Raw genomic sequence first — 25,397 nt, forward strand, 5'->3', positions numbered from 1 at the left:
ATGGTGGATAGTGATCCAAGTGGGTAGTGGTTGTGCCAGTCAAAGATCTAACGGCCAAGACCACAGCCCAGGTGTTCTACACCCATTGGGTACAGATACTCGGATGTCCTGAGACTGTCTTGTCCGACTGAGGACCGGCCTTTGAGGCCCAACTATTCCAGGAATTGTGCCAGTTCCATGTGTGTAAGAAACTCAGAACCACTGCTTATCACCCGCAAGGGAATGGACTTTGTGAAAGAATCAACCAGGTGTTCATCCACATGCTGAGAGCTGCATCTGTGTCTCAACCTGAAGAGTGGCCACGATTGATGCCCGAGTTGTTGGAAATTTATAACAATACCATTCACTGCTCCACGGGATACACTCCATTTTATCTAATGATGGGCCGACATGGCCGACTGCCCAAGGACAGGATCTTTGGCCTTCAAGCACCTTTCAACAACTCGCCACAAGCCTCTATGGAATGGGTCTCTAAACACCAGAAAAGGATTCAAGGGGCAAAAGCGATTGTCAACAAAAAAATGGGTGAGGCACACTATAGACAGCAACAGGACTATAACCGCCATGCCTCTGCCCAGCCATTGCAGATTGGTGACAAAGTTTGGTTGAAGAAATTCCCCAGGACTCATAAATTGGACTCCTTTGGGAAGCTGAGCCTTATACTGTGATCGCCGTACCCTACCCAGACACCGATGTCTACACAGTCCAAAAAGTAGGGTATGAGCCGCAAGTTGTTCACTGAAACCGGATCAAGATGTGTCATAAAGGGGATTTGCCTTTATTGCCGCCTTCTTCTGCACCCCCAAATCTTCCACCTCCAGTTCAGCCAGCACAAGTCCAGCCAGCAAGAACAGTTGAGCCTGAGAGACCGCTCTTAATGTTTGAAGATGATCCTCTCTTCCCTTCAGATCAAACTGTCTTCTTCGGCTACATGCCAGCCAAGACTACCCCATCAACCCCAGTCTTGGTGCCAACAGATAGTTGTTATGATTCGGCAAGCTGGAGGTGGATCCTCTGTGTCAGAGAGGGATTGGCGTGGACCGTGCCGGCAGACCGGTTCTAAGTTGCTACTGGTATTCACCAAAGCAGGATGGTCTTGCAGCGGCGGTAGCAACCAGGTCGTATCCACCGGCAACGGCTCAACCTCTCTGACAGCTGAGATAGGCGGGGTACAAAAGGACAAGGCAAGAGCAAGATCGGACGTAGCAGAAGGTCAGGGCAGGCAGCAAGGGTCGTAGTCAGGGGCAACAGCAGAAGATCTGGAACACAGGCTTTGGACAACACTAAACGCTTTCTCTGGCACAATGGCAACAAGATCCGGCAAGGAAGGGAAGGGGAAGTGAGGTTATATAGACAGGGAGCAGGTGGAAGCTAGTTAGACTGATTAGGCCAGGCACCAATCATTGGTGCACTGGCCCTTTAAATCTTAGAGAGCTGGCGCGCGCGCACCCTAAGGAGCGGAGCCGCGCGTGCCAGGACGTGACAGCCGGGGACCGGGACAGGTGAGTGACTTGGGATGCGATTCGCGAGCGGGCGCGTCCCGCTATGCGAATCGCATCCCCGCCGGCAGTGTCAGTGCAGCGCTCCCGGTCAGCGGGTCTGACCGGGGCGCTGCAGAGAGAGGAACGCCGCGAGCGCTCCGGGGAGGAGCAGGGACCCGGAGCGCTCGGCGTAACAATAGTTTACTCCAGTCATCCATCCACCTGCCTCAATTTCATCTGAACCTTCCAATGTGGGAGAATGCTCTGGGAATCATCACCTGTCCCAGTTGCCGAGAACGAAAGCGCTGTTGTCAGTCCAGCAGAATCAAATCCTAAAGAAGAGATTGTTGTTCCAGAAAATTCAGAGATGGTGTTGCGTAGATCCACACGTTCTAATTTTGGACAACCCCCAGCAAGATATAAGGATTAGTCTAAAAACATGTACAAAAACATATGTAGATAAACTACATACACATAAATCAGTATACACCTCAAGTATACTTCATTGATAATTCACTACAAGTGTATCTAATGGGTAAACCATTATCAGCTCAAAACCTTTTAACCCTGTTTGTGCACAGGAACCTACCTGGCCAGTAAGTATCCTGTCCCTAACATAAGCACTACAGTAAAGAAAAAAGGGTTATATAAAATGTCTAGCTTTGTATTACATGCATACATAAAAATGTCTAGCGTAAAATAAAATGTGTTCTGGGGAGAAGTGCTTGATCGCCCAGGGGCCCCAGAAGCCCAGGCATTGAGTAGAGAGCCTCTGGCAGCCCAATCCGCACCTATTAAAATAAGAAATGTATCTAATGTTACGTAATATAAGGTGATATAATGTACAGTAAAGTTATATAAGTCTGTATATTCAGATACCAAATTGTCTAGTTAGACATGTCAATTGTGTATAGTGTATCATATGCATAGTCCACTTATAGAAAGTACATAGAAAGGTCTTTACAAATGTATATACATGTGTACAGGTTATAAATAGTAAAATAGTTAAATCTTATTAATAAGAACCCTTCAATACTCTGGATAATCAGTCTAATAAACCAGTCTGTTAGTATACTTGGATAAATGCTATCCCATTTACACCTACTTATTATACAGGTGACATAGCAAAGTATATAATGACAATAATATCCTAGTTATAACTATAAATATAAATAGTTTATACACATAGGTATAGTCTGAAGGTTATGTTAGAGGGTTAACTAAAAAACCTGTTCGAAACACTTTGATAAGATATAATAGATATATATTCTGTCTGGGACCCAAATAACCACGGGGGGCTTTACTTTCGGTTTCCCCGTTCTGCCCACCCACAATAGGCGGGGCAGGACGGGGAAACTGACAGGCACCGGGCACCAAAGTCCACTCACCCATTGGCGACGGCAGCGGGCGACGATCGGCGGCAGCAGCGGGCGACGATCGGCGGAAGAAGAGGACGGCGACACAGCTCCCTGGATCCTGCAGAAGCCGGTGAGTTACTTAGCAACATCTGGAGGGCTATAGTGGTCTCTAAACTGTAACCCTCCAGATGTTGCAAAACTACAACTCCCAGCATGCCCAGAAAGCTGTTAAGGCATGCTGGGATTTGCAGTTTTGCAACAGCTGGAGGTCTACAGTTTGAGACCACTGCACAGTGATCTCTATACTGTGCACCTCCAGATCTTGCAAAACTACAACTGATAGCATGCCCACATAGCAGTTTGGTGTCCGGGCATGCTGGGATTTGTAGTTTTGCAACATCTGGAGGTCCACAGTTTGGAGATCACCTTGCAGTGGTCTCTAAACTATAGCCCTCCAGATGTTGCAAAACTGCAAATCGCAGCATGCCCAAACAGCAAACAGCTGTCTCTGCACGCTGGGAGTTGTATTTGCATACCTCCAGCTGTTGCATAACTACATCTCCCAGCATTCCTTTCGGCGATCAGTACATGCTGGGAGTTGAAGTTATGCAACAGCTGGAGGCACACTGGTTGGAAAATACTGAGTTAGGTAACTGAAGATTTTCCAACCAGTGTACCTCCAGCTGTTGCAAAAGTACAACTCCCAGCATGCACGGTCTGTCAGTACATGCTGGGAGTTGTAGTTTTGAAACAGCTGGAGGTTTCACACAGGCAGGTTTAAAACACACAGGCAGTTTTACAGTTAGTTTTCTGCTTCAAGTTTGGGCTGCGGCAAATTTATCGCCGCAGCACAAACCCCTAGCGGTAAACTCACTGTAAATGCCCGCCAGTGTGAATGTACCCTAAAAACACTACACTACACTACACTAACACATAATAAAGGGTAAAACACTACATATACACCCCCTTACACTGTCCCCCCAATAAAAATGAAAAACGTATTGTACGGCAATGTTTCCAAAACGGTGCCTCCAGCTGTTGCAAAAGAACAACTCCCAGCATTTCCGGCAAGCCACTGACTGTCCAGGCATGCTGGGAGTTTAGCAACAGCTGGAGGCACCCTGTTTGGGAATCACTGGCGTAAAATCCCCCTATGTCCACCCCTATGCAATCCCTATGAAGTCCTCAAATGCGCATGGCGCTCTCTCACTTCAGAGCCCTGTCGTATTTCAAGGAAACAGTTTAGGGCCACATATGGCCGTACTCGGGAGAAATTGCACAACAAATTTGGGGGGCTTTTTTATCCTTTTACCCCGTTATGAAAAGGAAAGTATGCGCCAGGGCCCTCAGGGAACGCATAGCCACAACCCATATCCCGTGTGTTAAACGGCACTCTGGTGAGAAGGTTCATACTACCCCGAAAATAGCAGAGGAGTTTTGCCAATTTTATACTGATTTATATAGTCTACCTGCCGCTGCCTGCCCTGACCCTGTCTCTTTCCCTCGGCCTGGGCTCCCTACACTATCTGCTGAGGTGTCAGCTGAACTTGATGCCCCATTCACAGTGGAACAGCTCCTTGGGGTTATTTCCTCTCTACCGGGGGGTAAGAGTCCGGGCCCGGATGGGTATACTGCGGCATTTTATAGGAAATTTGGGGAGCGGCTGGCCCCTTTACTGATAGCCGCATTTAATGCGGTGGGCCCGGAATGCCCCTTTCCCTCCCAATCTACTATGGCCCACGTCGCAGTGCTTCCCAAACCTGACAAGGATCCACAGCTATAGGCCCATTTCCTTATTGAATCTGGACCTTAAGCTGTTCTCTAAATTGATTGCGAATAGGTTGGGGTCTTATTTGCCTCAGTTGATTCATCATGATCAGGTTGGCTTTGTTCTGGGGAGGGAAGCACACGACAACACTTTAAAAACCTTAGATATTATGCACTTTGCCCAATCCAGAAAGATCCCCTTAATTATTCTATCCCTTGACGCTGAAAAAGCGTTTGACCGCATTTCGTGGTCATCGAGGTTCTGGGTGCTATCGGTCTGAGTCCGGTTCTCACAACTAAAATTATGTCCCTATATCGGTTCCCTTCAGCTAGGTTGCGAATTAACGGCTATCTTTCCCCTTCTTTTTCCATACATAATGGTACTCGCCAGGGTTGCCCCTTATCTCCCCTCTTATATGTATTAGTTATGGAGCATCTCCTGGCCTCTATCCGTAGCAATCTGGACATCTCGGGGGTTAGGATTGGAGATGCTGAGTATAAGTGCTCGGCCTTTGCTGACGACCTTTTGGTCTACGTTACCAACCCTCATATTTCACTTCCCTCCTTAATATCCGTGGTGTCCGAATTTGGGAAATGGTCTAATTTTAAAATTAATGTGTCTAAATCTGAGGCTTTGAACGTTTCCCTCCCGCTCTCTGTGGTAGATTTGCTTAGGAGGAATTTCCCTTTCGCTTGGCCGACCCAAGGCATAAAATATTTAGGGATTGGGGTCCCTTCGGACTTATCTCTTCTGTATCACCGTAATTTTGCCCCACTTCTTTCCCAGTTTAATACCTACCTGGACCGGTGGCAGACCAGAACTATCTCTTGGTTTGGGAGGGTGAACGCCTTAAAGATGACCCTCTTGCCTAAATTGTTGTATTTACTCCAGATAATCCCAATTACCTTATCTGCCTCATATTGGCGTGCCATGCATGGTAGATTTGGCTCTTTTTCCTTTTGGGCCGGGGGGCGAACGAGGCTTAACCGTAGAGTGCTATTCCGTCCAAAGGGGGAGGGGGGCCTTGGCCTCCCGGACTGCCGTCTATACTATTTGGCTGCCATGCATGCCAGACTGTTAGATTTACTACACAATTCTACATCGAAACTCTGGGTACGAGTGGCACATGATATCTACCCGGGAGAGTTGGCCGGACTGCCGTGGACATGGTCCCCGCCTCCCTCCTCCTTGCCCTCTTTATCTTTTACCTCGCGACAGACGCTGACTGCTCTTTGTGACCGGAGGTTGAGGGATTCTTTAATCGACCATAATGGATCCATGCTCCCTGTGACAGGTAACCCTGCATTCCCCCCGGGTATGTCCCCCAGGTGTCTACTGAAGGTATCTGATGTGCTCCCTCTGCGTTTTTATCATGTACTCTCCTCTGCTGCGTTGCTGCCCATGGCTTCTCTTGTGCGGCATGGGTCCTCTGACGGCAGTGGCCTTTTTATTTATACGCAGCTCCAACATTTTTATGCCTCGGTTAAGCGACATGCGACATTGCATAGAGACCTGACCACATTCGAGAAGCTGTGTCTACCACCCCCGGTACCCCCACACACTATTGGTTTTCTATATCGCATACTGCTTTCTCGTTATCATTCCGCCTTGCCTACATATTGCGCAGCATGGGAACAGGAACTGGGCTTAACACTTACCCCGGCACAATGGGCTAAGTGTTTTCAGCTATCTCATAAATCGGTGGTAGCGTGCAAGGCTCAAGAGACGAATTATAAAGTGCTTTCCCGCTGGTACCGCACACCGGTCCAACTTCACGGTTGGTTCCCTATGGTTCCTGACTCATGCTGGCGATGTGGGGACTCGGTGGGCACCATGTCACACATATGGTGGGCATGCCCCAAATTGTCATCCTTCTAGTCCACGGTTCTTAGGGTGACTCGGGAGGTGACAAAAATAACTATCCCTAGTTCCCCGGGAGCTGCTTTACTGTCCCATCTTCCAATGTCTGCCAGTTCCTTTCAAAAATCCCTCCTTAGTTACATGCTTCAAGCAGCACGTACGGTTATTCCCCGCAGGTGGAGGTCTATTGAACTTCCCACGATTGGTGAATGGCTGGCTGAAATTGCGCTCACTCAAAGAATGGAGGAATTGGTGGCCCTTACCCCTGCGGAGAATGATCGCTGCACGTGGTTTGACTGGTTGACGTTCCAGTCTTCGCCTGGATACGGAGCAATGTTTGCCCTAGCTCCCCAAGCTCTCCCTTAAGATGCTTGTCCTCCCCCTTAGAGCGTACTATCCCCTTCCCCCTTTTCCTTCCCTTCCTTGGATGTCCCTGTGTCCCCCTCCCTTTATTGTTTCCAGTGTGTTTCCCCCTGTCCGTCCATGTTTCTTCCTACTTTCCCTTCCCTACACTTTTGTTTTCCTTCTCACTTTGGCTGCTTTTCTTCTTTTCTTCCTTCCCCCCCCTTTTTTTTTTCTTCTTTCTTTTCTTGTTTGCATGGTTATGTTCCTTCTTTTCATGTTAAGAGTATGCAGGTCTGACATCTTGGGGATCGCGAATACTCACCTACTGTGGCTTTTCATGCTGTTTATGCCTTGTAATTATTGCGGTGAATGTAGCCTTATGTTCTTTTGGTTAATGGACTGACACGGTCTATCACGAATGAGCATACCATCTTTGTGCCTCACATGCTCCACTCTTGTGATCTTAGGTATTGTCTGCCTTATACCATTGTACAATGGCATTTTCCTTGTTCGCAATCTCTGCACTTGTACATGTTACTCAATTCTTATGTTGTTTCTGTTTTATCATTGGAAAATAAAAAAATTTCAAATAAAAAAAAAAGGAAAGTTGGGGTCTATACAAGCCTGTTGGTATAATTTTAAAAAAAATTTTTTACACTAACATGCTGGTGTTGCCCCATACTTTTTATTTTCACAAGCGGTAAAAGCAAAAAAAGACCTCCAAATTTGTAACACAATTTCTCCTGAGTACGGAAATACCCCAGATGTGGGCGTAAAATGTTCTACGGACGCACAACAAGGCTCAGGAGTGAGAGCGCACCATATACATTTGAGGTCTAAATAGGTGATTTGCACAGGGGTGGCTGATTTTACAGCGATTCTGACATAAACGCAAAAAAAAAAAATACCCACATGTGACCCCATTTTGGAAACTGCACCCCTCACAGAATGTAATAAAGGGAACAGTGAGCATTTACGCCCCACAGGTGTCTGACAGATTTTTGGAACAGTGATCCGTGAAAATTTTAAATTTAATTTTCCATTTGCACAGCCCACTGTTCCAAAGATCTGTCAAACGCCAGTGGGGTGTAAATGCTCACTGCACCACTTATTAAATTCTGTGAGGGGTGTAGTTTCCAAAATAGGGTCACATGTGGGGGGGTACACTGTTCTGGCACCACGGGGGGGGGGGGGGGGGCTTTGTAAATGCACATGGCCCCTGACTATCATTCCAAATGAATTCTCTTTCCAAAAGCTCAATGGCGCTCCTCCTCTTCTGAGCATTGTAGTTCGCCCATAGTGCACTTCAGGCCAACTTATGGGGTACGTTCATACTCAGAAGAGATGGGGTTACAAATTTTGGGGGGTATTTTCTGCTATTAACCCTTGCAAAAATGTGAAATTTGGGGGCAAACACACATTTTAGTGAAAAAAACATTTTTTTTACATATGCAAAAGTCGTGAAACCCCTATGGGGTATTTAAGGCTCACGTTATTCCTTGTTACGTTCCTCAAGGGGTCTAGTTTCCAAAATGGTATGCCATGTGTTTTTTTTTTGCTGTTCTGGCACCATAGGGGCTTCCTAAATGCAACATGCCCCCCCCAAGAAAAATTTGCTCTCAAAAAGCCAAATATGACTCCTCTTCTGAGCATTGTAGTTCGCCCGCAGTGCACTTCAGGCCAACTTATGGGGTACCTCCATACTCAGAAGAGATGGGGGGTATTTTCTGCTATTAACCCTTGCAAAAATGTGAAATTTGGGGGAAACACACATTTTTTGCTGTTCTGGCACCATAGGGGCTTCCTAAATGCAACATGCCCCACAAAAACCATTTCTGAAAAACGTACTCTCCAAAATCCCCTTGTTGCTCCTTCCCTTCTGAGCCCTCTACTGCGCCCGCCGAACACTTTACATAGACATATGAGGTATGTCCTTACTCGAGAGAAATTGGGCTACAAATATAAGTATACATTTTCTCCTTTTACCCCTTGTAAAAATTCAAAAATTGGGTTTACAAGAACATGCGAGTGTAACAAATGAAGATTGTGAATTTTCTCCTTCACTTTGCTGCTATTTCTGTGAAACACCTAAAGGGTTAAAAAGCTGACTGAATGTCATTTTGAATACTTGGGTGCAGTTTTTATAATGGGGTCATTTGTGGGGTATTTCTAATATGAAGACCCTTCAAATCCCCTTCAAACCTGAACTGGTCCCTGAAAAATAGTGAGTTTGCAAATTTTTTGAAAAATTGGAAAATTGCTGCTGAACTTTGAAGCTCTCTGGTGTCTTCCAAAAGTAAAAACACGTAGACATATTGGAAATGTGAATAAATTTTTTTTTTTTTTGGAATATCCATTTTCCTTCAAAGTTCGAAAAATGCAAAATTTTTAAATTTTTCATCTAATTTTGGGATTTTTCACCAAGAAAGGATGCATGTTACCACAAAATTTTGTGTGTGTGTATGTATATATGTATGTATGTATGTATATATGTATGTATGTATGTTCCACAAAAACTTTCAAACGGCTAAAGATATTAACATGAAACTTGGCACACGTTACTTGTATGTCAACAACAAACATAGGATAAGTAATTCAACCCTTACTCACCCCCATTTGCCAGGGGCTGGGCTTATGTTTAAAGTCCCATGAAAGTCGATGGGAGGTCGAGATATGAAGACAGGAAAGGAGGTCGGGATAGGAGGACGGGATAGGAGGTTGAGATAGGAGGACAGGATAGGAGGTCGGGATGGGAGGTCAGGATAGGTCGGGATAGGAGGTTGAGATTGGAGGACGGGATAGGAGGTCGAGATAGGAGGACGGGATAGGAGGTCGAGGATGGGATAGCAGGACGGGATAGGAGGATGGGATAGGAGGTTGAGATAGGAGGTCGGGATAGGAGGACGGGATAGGAGAACGGTATAGGAGGTCGGGACAGGAGGTCGAGATAGGAGGTCGGGATAGGAGGTCGAGATGTGGGGTTGGGATATGACAACAATATATGAGGACTGCATATGAAGTCAAAAGCTTCCTTCTTTGTTTATTTTCCTCCCCAACAAGGATTAGGAAGGAAAAACCGGGCAACGCTGGGTACTCAGCTAGTAATATATATATATACATATAAAACTCAACGTGTGTGTGTATATATGTATGTATGTATATATGTATGTATGTATGTATGTTCCACAAAAACTTTCAAACGGCTAAAGATATTAAAATGAAACTTGGCACACATGTTACTTATATGTCAACAACAAACATAGGATAGGTAATTTAACCCTTGCTCACCCCCATTTGCCAGGGGCGGGGCTTATGTGTAAAGTCCCATGCAAGTCAATGGGAAATATATGTTACTGCATAACTTCCAAATGGCTGGAGATATTTCGATAATACTTGGTCATATGTTACTTATATGTCCACTTAAAATATAGGATAGTTAATTTAACCCTTAACTACCCCCATTTGTGAGGGTCAGGTTTTTTTTTTTTAAGTCCCATGCAAATCAATGGGAAATGTATGTTCCCATCTAATTTACGTTCGGCTGGAGCTATTTCATTACCTGGTACACATATTACAAGTCAGGATATGAGGACGGGATGGGAGGTCGGGATAGGAGGACGGGATATGAGAACGGGATATGAGGTCGGGATAGTAGGTCGGGTAGGAGGTCAGGATAGGATGTCGGGATAGGAGGTAGGGATAGGAGGATAAGATAGGAGGACGGGATATGAGGACGGGATGGGAGGTCAAGATAAGAGGTCGGGAAAGGAGGACGGGATAGGAGGTCGAGATAGGAGGTCGAGATATGAGGTCGGGATAGGAGGTCGGGGTAGGAGGACGGGATAGGAGGTCAAGATAGGAGCTCGAGATATGAGGTCGGGATAGGAGGACGGGATAGGAGGTCTGGATAGGAGGTCAGGATAGAAGGTCGAGATAGGAGGATGGGATAGGAGGTCGAGATAGGAGGATGGGATAGGAGGTCAAGATAGGAGGTCGAGATATGAGGACAGGAAAGGAGGTTGGGATAGGAGGTCAGGATAGGAGGACTGAATAGGAGGTCGGGATAGGAGGTCAGGATAGGAGGTCGGGATAGGAGCTCGAGATTGGAGGACGGGATAGGAGGTCGAGATAGGAGGACGGGATAGGAGGTCGAGGACAGGATAGCAGGACGGGATAGGAGGACGGGATAGGAGGATGGGATAGGAGGTCGGGATAGGAGGTCGGGATAGGAGGACGGGATAGGAGGACGGTATAGGAGGTTGGGACAGGAGGTCGAGATAGGAGGTCGGGATAGGAGGTCGAGATAGGAGGATGGGATAGGAGGTCTGGATAGGAGGTCGAGATAGGAGGTCGAGATAGGAGGACGGGAAAGGAGGTCTGGATATGAGGTCGAGATAGAAGGTCGAGATAGGAGGATGGGATAGGATGTCGAGATAGGAGGAGGGGATAGGAGGTCGAGGACGGGATAGCAGAACGGGATAGGAGGACGGGATAGGAGGATGGGATAGGAGGACGGGATATGAGGACGGGATAGGAAGTTGGGATAGGAGGTCGAGATAGGAGGACAAGATAGGAGGTCAAGATAGGAGGTCGGGAAAGGAGGTCGGGATAGGAGGACGGGATAGGAGGTCTGGATAGGAGGTCGAGATAGGAGGACGAAATAGGAGGTCGGGATAGGAGCTCAAGATTGGAGGACGGGATAGGAGGTCGAGATAGGAGGAGGGGAAAGGAGGTTGGGATAGGAGGTCGAGATAGGAGGACGAAATAGGAGGTCGGGATAGGAGCTCGAGATTGGAGGACGGGATAGGAGGTCGAGATAGGAGGAGGGGATAGGAGGTCGAGGACGGGATAGCAGAACGGGATAGGAGGACAGAATAGGAGGATGGGATAGGAGGACGGGATATGAAGATGGGATAGGAGGTCAGGATAGGAGGTCGAGATAGGAGGATGGGATAGGAGGTCAAGATAGGAGGTTGGGAAAGGAGGTCGGGATAGGAGGACGGGATAGGAGGTCTGGATAGGAGGTCAGGATAGGAGGTCGAGATAGGAGGATGGGATAGGAGGTCAAGATAGGAGGTCGAGATATGAGGACAGGAAAGGAGGTCGGGATAGGAGGTCAGGATAGGAGGACGGGATAGGAGGTTGAGATAGGAGGTCGAGATAGGAGGTCAAGATAGGTCGAGATAGGAGGACAGGAAAGGAGGTCGGGATAGGAGGTCAGGATAGGAGGACGGGATAGGAGGTTGAGATAGGAGGTCGAGATAGGAGGACGGGATAGGAGGTCGGGATAGGAGGTCAGGATAGGAGGTCGGGATAGGAGCTCGAGATTGGTGGACGGGATAGGAGGTCGGGATAGGAGGTCGAGATAGGAGAACGGGATAGGAGTTCAAGGACGGGATAGCAGGACGGGATAGGAGGACGAGATAGGAGGACGGAATAGGAGGTCGGGATAGGAGGACGGGATATGAAGTCAGGATAGGAGGTCAGGATAGAAGGTCGAGATAGGAGGATGGGATAGGAGGTCAAGATAGGAGGTCGAGATATGAGGAAGGGAAAGGAGGTCGGGATAGGAAGTCGGGATAGGAGGACGGGTTAGGAGGTCGAGATAGGTTGGGATTGGATGTCAGGATAGGAGGTTGGGATAGGAGGACAAGATAGGAGGATGGGATATGAGGACGGGATAGGGGGTCTGGATAGGAAGTTGGGATAGGAGGTCGAGATAGGAGGACAGGATAGGAGGTCAAGATAGGAGGTCGAGATATGAGGACGGGAAAGGAGGTCGGGATAGGAGGACGGGATAGGAGGTCGAGATAGGAGGTCGAGATAGGAGGACGGGATAGGATGTCGAGATAGGAGGACGGGATAGGAGGTCAAGATAGGAGGTTGAGATATGAGGACGGGAAAGGAGGTCGGGATAGGAGGTCGAGATAGGAGGACGAAATAGGAGGTCGGGATAGGAGGTTGGGATAGGAGTTTGAGATTGTAGGAGGTCGGGATAGGAGGTCGAGATAGGAGGAGGGGATAGCAGGTCGAGGACGGGATAGCAGAACGGGATAGGAGGACGGGATAGGAGGTCGGGATAGGAGGTCGGATAGGAGGACGGGATAGGAGGACGGTATAGGAGGTCGGGACAGGAGGTCGAGATAGGAGGTCGGGATAGGAGGTCGGGATGTGGTGTCGGGATATGACAACAATATATGAGGTCTGCATATGAAGTCAAAAGCTTCCTCCTTTGTTTATTTTCCTCCCCAAAAAGGATTAGGAAGGAAAAACCGGGCAACGCCGGTTACTCAGCTAGTACAAAATAAATCAGGACCACACACCAAAAATACATGGCTACATCTTAAAGTTTTTTTTTTTGTGCAACACATGTTCCAACAGAAATTATGGATAATATCTCTTGCAACTCTACAGGCATAATATACGTTATTCAATGCAGCTGCAATAAGCAATATGTGGGCAGAACAAAACACACTTTAAAAACACGCATCTCCGAACATATATATAATATAAAGAAAGGAAACATGAAACACCCATTATCTTCAAATTTTTCACAATATCACCAACAGGACCCATCCAACATGATATACACAGGTATACAAAAAATAAAAAAAGGCTGGCGAGGGGTAAATTATGTTGCAAAAATGTCGAGGGCAGAAGCCAGGAAGATATATGAATTTGAATCTATAGAGACAAAGGGCCTCAATTCGGAATTGGAAGTGTTCAGATTTCTGTGATGCCTCCATGATGAGCCTTGCCCCATGCCACATCCAGTACCAGGCTGTTTATCAGTTTCTGGATGTGCCCAGGGACGAGACTCACATGGTCCTACCATCTGTACCAGAGATCTTTTCCTATTGTCCATTTTATCAACCAGAAGTCCACGAGCCATCAATCAAACGTATTATTGATCTTTCAATTTCTTATGAACTTCCTATCAATTAATTTTTTATTAATTTTTATTAATCTTCAAAAAATGTTTAATCATTTAATATCATGTCTTCACTTACTTCTACCACAAGTCCAAATTTATATCTCAATTTTATATTTAAACACATAAATATATTTCCATATCACAAATTTCATTTTTATATTTATACTAGCTGAGTACCCGGCGTTGCCCGGTTTTTCCTTCCTAATCCTTGTTGGGGAGGAAAATAAACAAAGGAGGAAACTTTTGACTTCATATCCAGTCTTTATATATTGTTGTCATATCCCAACCCCATATCCCGACCTCCTATCCCGTCCTCCTATCCCGACCTCCTATCTCGACCTCCTATCCCGACTTCCTATCCCGTCCTCCTATCCCATCCTCCTATCCCATCCTCCTATCCCGTCCTCCTATCCCGTCCTCCTATCCAGTCCTCATATCTCGACCTTCTATCCCGACCTCCTATCCCGTCCTCCAATCTCGAGCTGCTATCTTGACCTCCTATCCCGACCTCCTATCCCGACCTCCTATCCCGTCCTCCTATCTCGACCTCCTATCCCGTCCTCATATCTCGACCTCCTATCCTATTCTCCTATTTTGACCTCCTATCCCGACCTCCTATCCAAACCTCCTATCCCGTCCTCCTATCCTGTCCTCCTATCCCGACTTCCTTTCCCGTCCTCATATATCGACCTCCTATCCCATCCTCCTATCTCGACCTCCTATCCTGACCTCCTATCCCGTCCTCATATCTCGTCCTCATATCCCGTCCTCCTATCCCGACCTCCTATCTCGACCTCCTATCCTGACCTCCCATCCCGTCCTCATATCCCGACCCGTAATATGTGTACCAGGTATTGAAATATCTCCAGCCGTACGGAAGTTATATGGAAACATACATTTCCCATTGATTTGCATGGGACTTTAAACAAAAACCCCGACCCTCACAAATGGGGGTAGTTAAGGGTTAAATTAACTATCCTATATTTTAAGTGGACATATAAGTAACATGTGACCAAGTATTATCGAAATATCTCCAGCCGTTTCGAAGTTATGCAGTAACATATATTTCCCATTGACTTGTATGGGACTTTACACATAAACCCCGCCCCCGGCAAATGGGGGTGAGTAAGGGTTAAATCACCTATCCTATGTTTGTTGTTGACATATAAGTAACATGTGTGCCAAGTTTCATGTTAATATCTTTAGCCGTTTGGACGTTTTTGTGGAACATACATACATACACACACACACACATTGAGTTTTATATATATATAGATTACTAGCTGAGTACCCGGCGTTGCCCGGTTTTTCCTTCCTAATCCTTTTTGGGGAGGAAAATAAACAAAGGAGGAAGCTTTTGACTTGATATGCAGTCCTCATTTATTGTTGTCATATCCCGACCCCACATCTCCACCTCCTATCCCGACCTCCTATCTCGACCTCCTATCCCGACCTCCTATCCCGACCTCCTATCCCGTCCTCCTATCCCGACCTCCTATGCCGTCCTCCTATCCCGTCCTGCTATCCCGTCCTCGAGCTCCTATCCCGTCCTCCTATCTCAACCTCCTATCCTGACCTCCTATCCCGTCCATCAATCTCGAGCTCCTATCCCAACCTCCTATCCTGACCTCCTATCCCGACCTCCTATCCCGACCTCCTATCCCGTCCTCCTATCGCGACCTCCTATCTCGACCTCCTATCCCGTCCTCCTATCCTGACCTCCTATCCCGACCTCCTTTCCTGTCCTCATATCTCGACCTCCTATCTTGACCTCCTATCCCATCCTCCTATCTCAACATCCTATCCTGACCTCCTATCCAGACCTCCTATCCCGACCTCCTTTCCCGTCCTCATATCTCGACCTCCTATCTTGACCTCCTATCCCGTCCTCCTATCTCGACCTCCTATCCCAACTTCCTATCCAGACCTCCTATCCTGTCCTCATATCCTGTCCTCCTATCTTATCCTCCTATCCCGACCTCCTACCCGACCTCCTATCCCGACCTCATATCTCGTCCTCATATCCTGTCCTCCTATCTTATCCTCCTATCCCGACCTCCTACCCGACCTCCTATCCCGACCTCCCATCCCGTCCTCATATCCTGACTCGTAATATGTGTACCAGGTAATGAAATAGCTCCAGCCAAACGGAAATTAGATGGGAACATACATTTCCCATTGATTTGCATGGGACTTTAAAAAAAACCCTGACCCTCACGATTAAATTAACTATCCTATATTTTAAGTGGACATATAAGTAACATGTGACCAAGTATTATCCAAATATCTCCAGCCGTTTGGAAGTTATGCAGTAACATATATTTCCCATTGACTTGCATGGGACTTTAAACATAAGCCCCGCCCCTGGCAAATGGGGGTGAGTAAGGGTTAAATTACCTATCCTATGTTTGTTGTTGACATATAAGTAACATGTGTGCCAAGGTTCATGTTAATATCTTTAGCCGTTTGAAAGTTTTTGTGGAACATACATACATACATACACACACATGTTGAGTTTTATATATATAGATATATGGTTCCATACTCCAATACATTCTATTCCAACCTAACAAACATTTTAAACGTGACTATGTCACACATTATTGATTATGTTACATTCCATGTGCAACATATTCATTCATTATATTTATAAACCAATTAATTATAAAACTGTACGCAATTATTCATTTATCCTAATAATAGAACAATACTTTCTCACATTCATATCGATGAAACCATTCAGACTAGTTGTATATAAGTAAATGCAATTTTTTCCCTTTTTTTTCTCCCCTATATAATCCAGTCCATGTTTTGTAAAATGCTAATAATCCAGCCCGCGGCTTACAACAAACTGACACCAAAATTAAAATACAAGGACTATATAAACCTTCATACAACAGCTATTGAAAAAGGGGTCTCCCCGAAACGTGTCTAGCGTACCATCTAGCTCTACCCTACCATATTGACCACCTATAGGGTCCAATTCAAGTTATCCAGACTTGCAACAGCTGGAACCCCCTGCAATAGGGACCACTGTTTGAGACCAACTGGGACGTGCTTACTCCACCACGAGAACGCCGTCCACACACGGCATTTGGATTATCGTTGCCTGCGTCCACTCACCACAGCTGCTTGCCGCAATATTCTCCGCACCATCGGAGGAACCCTGAGGTTTTACCGCCCAGACGCATCGGGCCAGCCGCTGAGCAGAGCCAATCCATGCCACGGAGCCCAGCACATCAGGGGTTACCATCTCTGGGATACGGAGCGGTGAGTGGTGCAGAAGCACTAACCACTATCTATCTACCTACAACTATTAACTATTGTTGCAACTTATGATAAAAACTTTGATACTATCTATTTCAATTATCGCGATCAGAACACTTGCTATACAAAGCTATGGCCAAAGTCTGCTGAGATACGGCCAGCAACAGACTAATAACTCCGATCTGATCCAATAGGTGGCTGCTATATGGACTAATTATTTTAACTATTTTTTAATTAATTTTTTATCTATTTTTAATACTATCATTTTGACCTATTATCATTGCATTAATCTGTTTGTCGTCTAGTCCACAGCAAGGGCCCTGCTTGGACTATTCTGTGCAATTTAATAAAATACTCTTATATACAACCAGTCCTATTCTAACTATTTCCTATATTCATATTATGAGTCTTTCATAATTATACACTACATTCCACATACAAATATATACCTTGTGGTCTGCATTAATTTCCCTCTATTGTTTCCACTATTTGACGTGTGGGTTACGTGTAACGCAGAAACCTTGGCATATATTTTTTCACATTTAATAGTGTGAGCCCCCCAATCTCCTTTTTATATTACAATGTATAATTTATTTGGGATGTCCATTTTCCTTATAAGGCTAAGTTTCTACTTGTTTTTTTGTCCTGCGTTTTTTTGGTTGAAAAAAACACCAGTGCAATTTCCTGCATCTGGCGTTTTCTTTTTGCCATTTTTTTGTGGTGTTTTTTCATTTGTGTGGAAATTGCACCTTGGCAGTTTTTTTTTTTTTGGTACCCCAAATTTGTTGGGTACCAAAAAAATAAAAAAGGAGGCAGTAGTGATGGGAAAAATATGTATTTAACGAAATTAATATTTTTGATAACTACATTTTAATTTTTAATAAAGTGTGTGTTTCACGATGGGAGTAGTAGTACCTGTACTAATAGACATATCGCCCCGGGTATCAGTTGTGACACCCGATGCGATCGTCCATAATATAGCAGAGATGCAGAGCGGCTGTATACAGCGCTCACATCTCTGCACTATACTCCAGCAAGTGATGTGAATAGAACATCACTCATTCATATTTTCTGCCCAGAGTGGTGATTGGCCGGATGGTGGCAGCCAATCACAGCTCTCAGAGGGAAATATGAATGAGTGATGTTCTATTCACATCACTGGCCGGAGTATAATGCAGAGATGCGGAGCGCAGGAGAAAGCCGCTCTGCATCTCTGCAATAGAAAGGACAATCACATCGGGTGTCAGTAGTGATGCCCACTGTGATCTGTTCTTACCTGCAGGTACTACTACTCCCAACATGGAGCACACTCTGCTCCATGATGGGAGCTGTAGTACCTGCATTAATAGACAGATCGCAGTGAGTGTAATTTCTGACACCCGCTGCGATCTGTCTATTAATGCAGGTACTACAACTCCCAGCAGAGTGTGCTCCATGTTGGGAGTAGTAGTACTTGCAGTTAAGGAAAGATCACAGCGGATGTCACTCCTGACACCCGCTGTGATCCTCCTGTATAATGTATAGATGGGGGCGGCCGCTCTTCTATGGTCCCCTGCACTGACATATATATACACCTATTCATATTTCCCACAGAGAGCTGTGATTGGCTAAAACCATCTGGCCAATCACAGCTCTCTGCGGGAAATATGAATAGTTGTATATATACATCAGTGCAGGGGACCATAGAAGAGCGGCTGTCCGCTTCTATAGATTATACAGGAGGATCGCAACGGGCGATCTGTCTATCAGCACAGGTACTACTACTCCCATCATGGAACAGTGTGTTCCATGCTGGGAGTAGTAGTACTACCTAAAAAAAAAAAATTTAAGAAAAAAAGTGAAAAACACACACACACACACACACACACACACTACATTTTTATTATTGTCGGCTACATTTTTAGGTCCCCACCCACCCACATAAATTGATCCTGATTTTAAAAATTTATAAAAATGTTGTTATAAAAAAGATAAATTTCGTTAAATACTAATTTTTTCCTTCACTACTGTATCTTTTTTTTTTCTTATTAGCACCCTACGAAATGTTATTAAAAAAGGTATCTCCATCACTTTTTTGGATCGCTTAAGTCCAAAAAAAGAATAAAAACCGTCTGCAAAAACACCAAAGTTAAAACCCACATATAGTTTTTCTTGGCGTTTTTTCACTCCTATAGACTTCTATGAGAGAAAAACCCCACGATTTTGACAAAAAAAAATTGCCAGTGGCTCAACATGCTGCGATTCTGGAAAACCGCCAAGGAGCTTAAAAACGCCAAAAAAGAGTGAAAAAACGTCAAAAGGAATAAAAAAACGCCAAACTGAAAAACTCCAAGTGGAAAAAGAATTTAGCGATTTCTCATTGATTTACAGCTAACATCTGGCCGCAGTGGTTTTTGCCCAAAAAAACGCCATGCGGCAGAATTGGCGTTTTTCTTGGCGTTTAACCCCTTAAGGACGCAGCCCTTTTTCACCATAAGGACTGAGCCCTTTTTCGCAATTCTGACCACCGTCGCTTTATGAATTGATAGCACGAAAACGCTTTTACCGAATATTCTGATTCTGAGATTGTTTTTTCGTGACATATTCTACTTTATTTTGGTGGTAAATTTTCGGCGTTACTTGCATCCTTTTTTGGTGGAAAATCCCAAAGTTTCATGAAAATTTTGAATTTTTCTAACTTTGAAGCTCTCTACTTGTAAGGAAAATGGATATTCACAATAAATTTTATTTTTATTCTCAAATACAATATGTCCACTTTATGTTGGCATCATAAAATGGACATATTTTTACTTTTTGAAAAAATTAGAGGGCTTCAAAGTAGAGCAGCAATTTTAAAAAAATTCATGAAAATTGCTAAATCTGATGGGACAGATGTTACAGAACTACAACTCCCAGCATGCCTGGGCAGTGCAGGCATGCTGAGAGTTGTAGTTCGGCAACATCTGGAGGGCTACCGTTTGGGCACCACTGTAACAGGGGTCTCCAAACTGTGACCATCCAGATGTTGAAAAACTACAACTCCCAGCATGCCCAGACAGCCTTTGGCTGTCTGGGCATGCTGGGAGTTGCAGTTTGGCCTTCCTAGGGGTTGCCACAGTAAAGATCACTGTACTTTCACTTTCAATTCCCCCCCCCCCCCCCCACTGTAGTTTCCCTACCTGACCCAGGATCCAGCAGTCTCCAGCAACGATCGGGGATCTCCAGGCATCTTCTCCTGCAGATACCGGCCTCCATCTTCTTCCCACAATCCCCTCGACATCCAGGGGTGGGCAGAATGGGGGGTTGCCATGGCAAGCCACTGTCCTGCTCTGCCATTGGTCAGAATCAGTTCTTACCAATGGCAGGGGATAGGAGGAGATTGCAGCTCTGCGACCTCACTCCTAGCCCTCAAGATGATCGGGGCTGTCCCTGACAGCTCCGATCATCGCTATTTTCCAGGTGATCGGCTCACCAGAGACCCGATCAGCCCAGAATAGCAGAAAATCGCATGTCTGAATTGACATGCGATTTTCTGCGATCGCCGACATGGGGGGGTCTCAGGACCCCCGTGGGCGATGTGCCAGGGTGCCTGCTGAATGATTTCAGCAGGCATTCTGGTCCGGTCCCCAACCGGCTAGCGGCGGGGACCGGAATTCCCATGGGCGTATGCATATGCCCCACGTCCTTAAGGGCTCGGGATGCAGGGTGTATGCATACGCCCGGCGTCCTGAACAGTAGAAAAAAACAAGTAGAAATTTAGCCTAAGCAGAGAGTTTCAAAGTTAGAAAAATGCTAAATTTTTTACATTTTCATCACATTTTGGAATTTTTCACCAAGAAATGATGCAAGTATCGACGAAAATTTACCACTAACATAAAGTAGAATATGTCATGAAAAAACAATCTCAGAATGAGATGAAAAGTAAAAGCATCCCAGAGTTATTAATGCTTAAAGTGACAGGGTCGGATGTGCAAAAAATGGCCGGGTCTTAAAGGTGAAAATGGGCTGGGTCCTTAAGGGGTTAAGGTAGTTGCCTGAGATTCATGTGCTGTGAATTAGTTATTTAAATGACCTCATGTGATGGGTTCAATGAAAAGCCTTGGCTGTTCCCAGTGTGAAAATGATCTATTTGTTTGGCAGGTAAGGAACTAGTAAAGCAGCTTTTATATTTTGGTGAGTTTAACCCATCTGTAATAAATCTGTCTTAATGTATAGGAAGGAAAATAAAAATTTCAAAGACTGAAACATACAGTAGGTGTATGAGGTAGGAATGATGTAGGCAAATCGAGAAAGTAGCTGATGGAAAGCCATAACTGTTTCCAGCATGGTCTCTAAATGGAAATTAATGACAAAACCACTGCTGTGTGAAAGCACACCTGAAAGTTTCCAAAAAATGCCCAAACTGCCACAAAGTTTTTTTTGGGGGGAGTTTTATTTGTGAAAAAAAAATGTTGTGGCCAAATGTTCTCTGCAAGTCATTGGGAACTTATGCCATACCCACTGGTCTACTTTTTTTTTTTTTCCACTCTGTTTTTTTGGCTCAGGAATAGTTGTTTTCAAAAATCCCAGCATATTGAGGCTATGGTGGGTTGGTGTGTGTTGTGTGTGTTTTTTATCTTTTTTTTTTACAAATCTTTTGAGGAGATTTATCAAAACCTGTGCAGAGGAAAAGTTGTTCAGTTGCCCATAGCACCCAATCTGATCACTTCTTTCATTTTTCACAGGCCTTCATAAAAATGAAAGAAGCAAGCTAAATTGTTGCTATGGGCAACTGGGCAAGTTTCCCTTTGCACAGGTTTTGATAAATCTCCCCCATTGCATTTTAATGACACTTTTTTCCCCCTCTCCCATAGACTTCTATGGGAGAGAGAAAGTAATTTAAAATGCAAGGTGGGTTTTGCATAAAAATATATTCCCCACAAACTCCAGATGGAAAATGCAGTGGCAGATGTATTTCAGATGCATTCTAGAATTTGTAGTAATGCGGAGCAAGTGACAAGCACTCCGCTTTCTGGCCGGCTACCATGAACATGAAACTACGGCACTGTAGTTTAATTTTTCCCTCCTGAAGCAGTGATTGGCCGAGACCCCTTTGTCCTGTACGGATTAAAATCTCTTTTACTATATTAGGATACATTGGTCACATGATTCTCCCAACTGATGGTTGCAGGAGAAGTCTAAAGACTAACTTCTGCCTCCTTTGAGAAGGGGTGGATCCAAACCTGTTATAACCAGTCTAGGCCTAGCTATTGTCAGAACAACCTTTCCTAACTCTTTATCATTCCTTTGCTGTGCAAAGTCCTTTCTTGTGTGGTTTTTGTTCTTCGCTGCTGTACACCGAATTTATCAAAAAGGTGCAAAGACTTTAATAAATATCGCAGAAATCTTATTTCACCTCACAAATGGCTGTGAGCTGCCAAATTGTTAGTTTCCTTTCATTTTCCCTCAGACTGAGTTGCCTGTGCTCCGAAGACCTGTGTGCTCTGTACAGAAGTTGCTGTCATAGCAGGTTGCCCTACTTGTGTTTAACACCTTAAGGACTTAGACCGTTTATTCTGATTCTAGAGATTTTTTTTTTCCGTGACATATTATACTTTAACATAGTGGTAAATTTTCGTCATTACTTGCATCTTTTCTTGGCGAAAAATCCCAAAATTTCTAAAAAATGTAGCTTTTTTTTTTTTTCAAACTCTCTGCTTGTAAGGAAAATGGATATTCCAAATTTTATACTGATTCACAAATACAATAATACAATATGTCTACTTTATGTTGCCATCAGAAAGTTGAAATGTTTTTACTTTTTGATGACATTAGAGGGCTTCAAAAATAGCAAGAATTTTCAAAATTTTCACGAAAATTTCAAAATCTGAATTTTTCAGGGGCCAGTTAAGCTTGAAGATGATTTGAGGGGGCCTTTCTGTGAGAAATACCCCATTATAGAAACTACACCCCTCAAAGTATTCAAAATGACATTCAGAAAGTTTAACCCTTTAGGTGTTTCACAAGAATAGCAGACAAGTGGGGGGAGAAAAATCAAAATCTGCATTTTTTACTCGTTCTTGTAGCAACATTTTTTTTTTCATTTTTTAAAAGAGGTATAAGGAGAAAAATCCCCCCCCCCCCCCAAAAAAAAAAAAAAAAGCTTGTAGCCCAATTTCTCTTGAGTATGGAAATACCTCATAAGTTGACTTAAAGTGCTCTGCAGGCTCACAATATGGCTCAAGAGGGAAAGAGAAACTGTGGGATTTTTTTAAACAAATTTTGCTGTCATGGTTTTTGGTGGCCATGTTGCATTTAGGAAGCCCCCATGGTACCATAACAGCAAAATAACCCCCACATGGCATACTATTTTGGAAATTACACCCCTCAAGGAACATAACAAGGGGTATAGTCAGCTTTAGCACCTCAAAAGTGTTTGACGACTTTGAAGTTGGATGTGAAAATGAAAAATTTTATTCTTAACACTAAGAGGTTACCCCAAATTTTTCTTTTTCACAAGGGATAATAGGAGAAAATGGACCCCAATATTTGAAGCCCAATTTGTCCCGATTAAGAAAATGCCCCATATGTGGATGTTAACTGCTCTGCTGGTGCACTACAGGTCTCAGAACAGAAGGCACGCCATTGGACTTTTGGAGAGAGAATTTTGCTGAAATCGAAGTTGTGGGGCCATGTGCATTTACAAACCTCCCATGATGCCAGAACAGCAGAACTCCACCCCCCCCCCCCCCCCATGTGACACAATTGTGGAAACTACACCCCTCACATAATCACATAATTTAATAAGGTGTGCAGTGAGCATTTACACCCCACTGGCATACGACAGATCTTTGGAACAGTTGGCTGTTTTTCATTTTCACGGACCACTGTTAAAAAATAAAAAATCTGTCAGACACTGCACCCCTTATTACATTCCTTGAAGGGTTTAGTTTCCAAAATGGGGTCACATGTGGGGGTCCACTGTTCTGGCACTATGGGGGCTTTGTAAACACACGTGGCCTTCAATTCCAGACACAGTCTCTCTCCAAAAGCCCAATGGTGCTCCTTCACTTCTGAGCATTGTAGTTCACCCGCAGGGCACTTGACATCCACATATGGGACATTTCCATACTGAGAATAAATGGGGGTTACACCTTTTGGGGGGCTTTTTTCCTATTAACTCTTGTGAAAATGAGGGAAAATACCAGCATTTTAGTGAAAAAATAAATAAATTTTCACGTCCAAATTTGAAACACCTGTGGGGTGTTAAGGCTCACTACAGAACCGCTGTAACTAGAGATGAGCGAATCGAAGCTGACCAACCCGAAATGTTACGAATTTCAAGAAATATTCGATTTGTAACAAATGCGAATATCGCCGCGATTGTATCGCGTGAATCACTTAATTAAACTCCATTTACTGCGGTGCAGGCTCCAGGGTATCTAAAATGGCGAATCCACATGTCAGGATATGGGGCAAGGAACGCTGGGAAGGGAAGGAGGTGGGATGACCCTGAATCACATGCAGGATGCAGCCTATCAGCAGCCAGTCACCCCTGTGATGTCACAGCCCTATATAATCGCCAGCCATAATTCTGGCTCCTCACTAAATTACAATACACTGCAGAAGGATCATAGGACGTAGAGCCTGTGTGTGTTACAGAAGAGAAAAGTGCATTACAGCAGCATTAAACATCCTCCTAGTCATATCAGCGTTCTCGTGAACAGAGAGCATTGTTTTTTTCACTGAAAAGGATTTTTGCTGCAGGCATTAACCTTCCAGTCACTTTCTTCAGCATAGTGTTACAGAGAGGGGCACATAGCTGTTTGTTGCCTCAACTTCTTAAACCTTAGCAGAGGAGGCAGGAATAATTTTTCAGTGCAATAGTGTCTTTGTTCCACAAAAAATTATCTACTGGTTATACTAGTCTGTAGACTGTATAATACCCAGCAGTCCATTCCTAATAGTCTTTGACAGACTGCAGTTTTGTTTAGTACACAGCTTTTTTTGGGGGGCTGCAGCACTGTGTACAGCTAGTGTTTTACAAAAAATAATTTTTTAAGGGTACTGTAGGGTATTTTTCTGCCCTCATCAGTGCATACCGCATACATGGGTACAAAATAGTACACTACTTAGATGTGTTAATCTGTCAAGGGCCTACATACTGTGAAAGGACAGACAAAAGTATTCACCAGCTGGTGTTTTACAAAAATAGAGTTTTTAGGCATACTGTAGTGCATTTTTCTGCCCTCATAAGTGCATACCGCATATGTACCTCTAAGTAGTGTACAATTTTTTTTTATTTTTATTTTTTTAACCTGTTAATCTGTCAAGGGCCTAGATACTGTGAAAGGCCAGCCAAAAGTGCACACCTGCTGCTGTTCTAGACAAATACTGTTTTAAGTGTAGTGAAACCCATTGTACTC

At 44.6% G+C, this 25,397-nt stretch overlaps 1 long non-coding RNA gene across 1 annotated transcript in view; it reads left to right on the plus strand.

The window, feature by feature from the left end:
- LOC130368261 (uncharacterized) overlaps positions 1–17,346 on the plus strand; it is a 64,328-nt gene extending 46,982 nt beyond the window's left edge. The window contains exon 6 of the long non-coding RNA XR_008892389.1: positions 16,550–17,346. This is a non-coding gene — a long non-coding RNA (uncharacterized LOC130368261). The remainder of the gene's footprint in view (positions 1–16,549) is intronic.
- The last annotated feature ends 8,051 nt before the right edge of the window (positions 17,347–25,397 follow it).

Source organism: Hyla sarda, chromosome 1 (assembly GCF_029499605.1).
Source record: "Hyla sarda isolate aHylSar1 chromosome 1, aHylSar1.hap1, whole genome shotgun sequence".
Lineage (NCBI taxonomy): Eukaryota > Metazoa > Chordata > Amphibia > Anura > Hylidae > Hyla > Hyla sarda.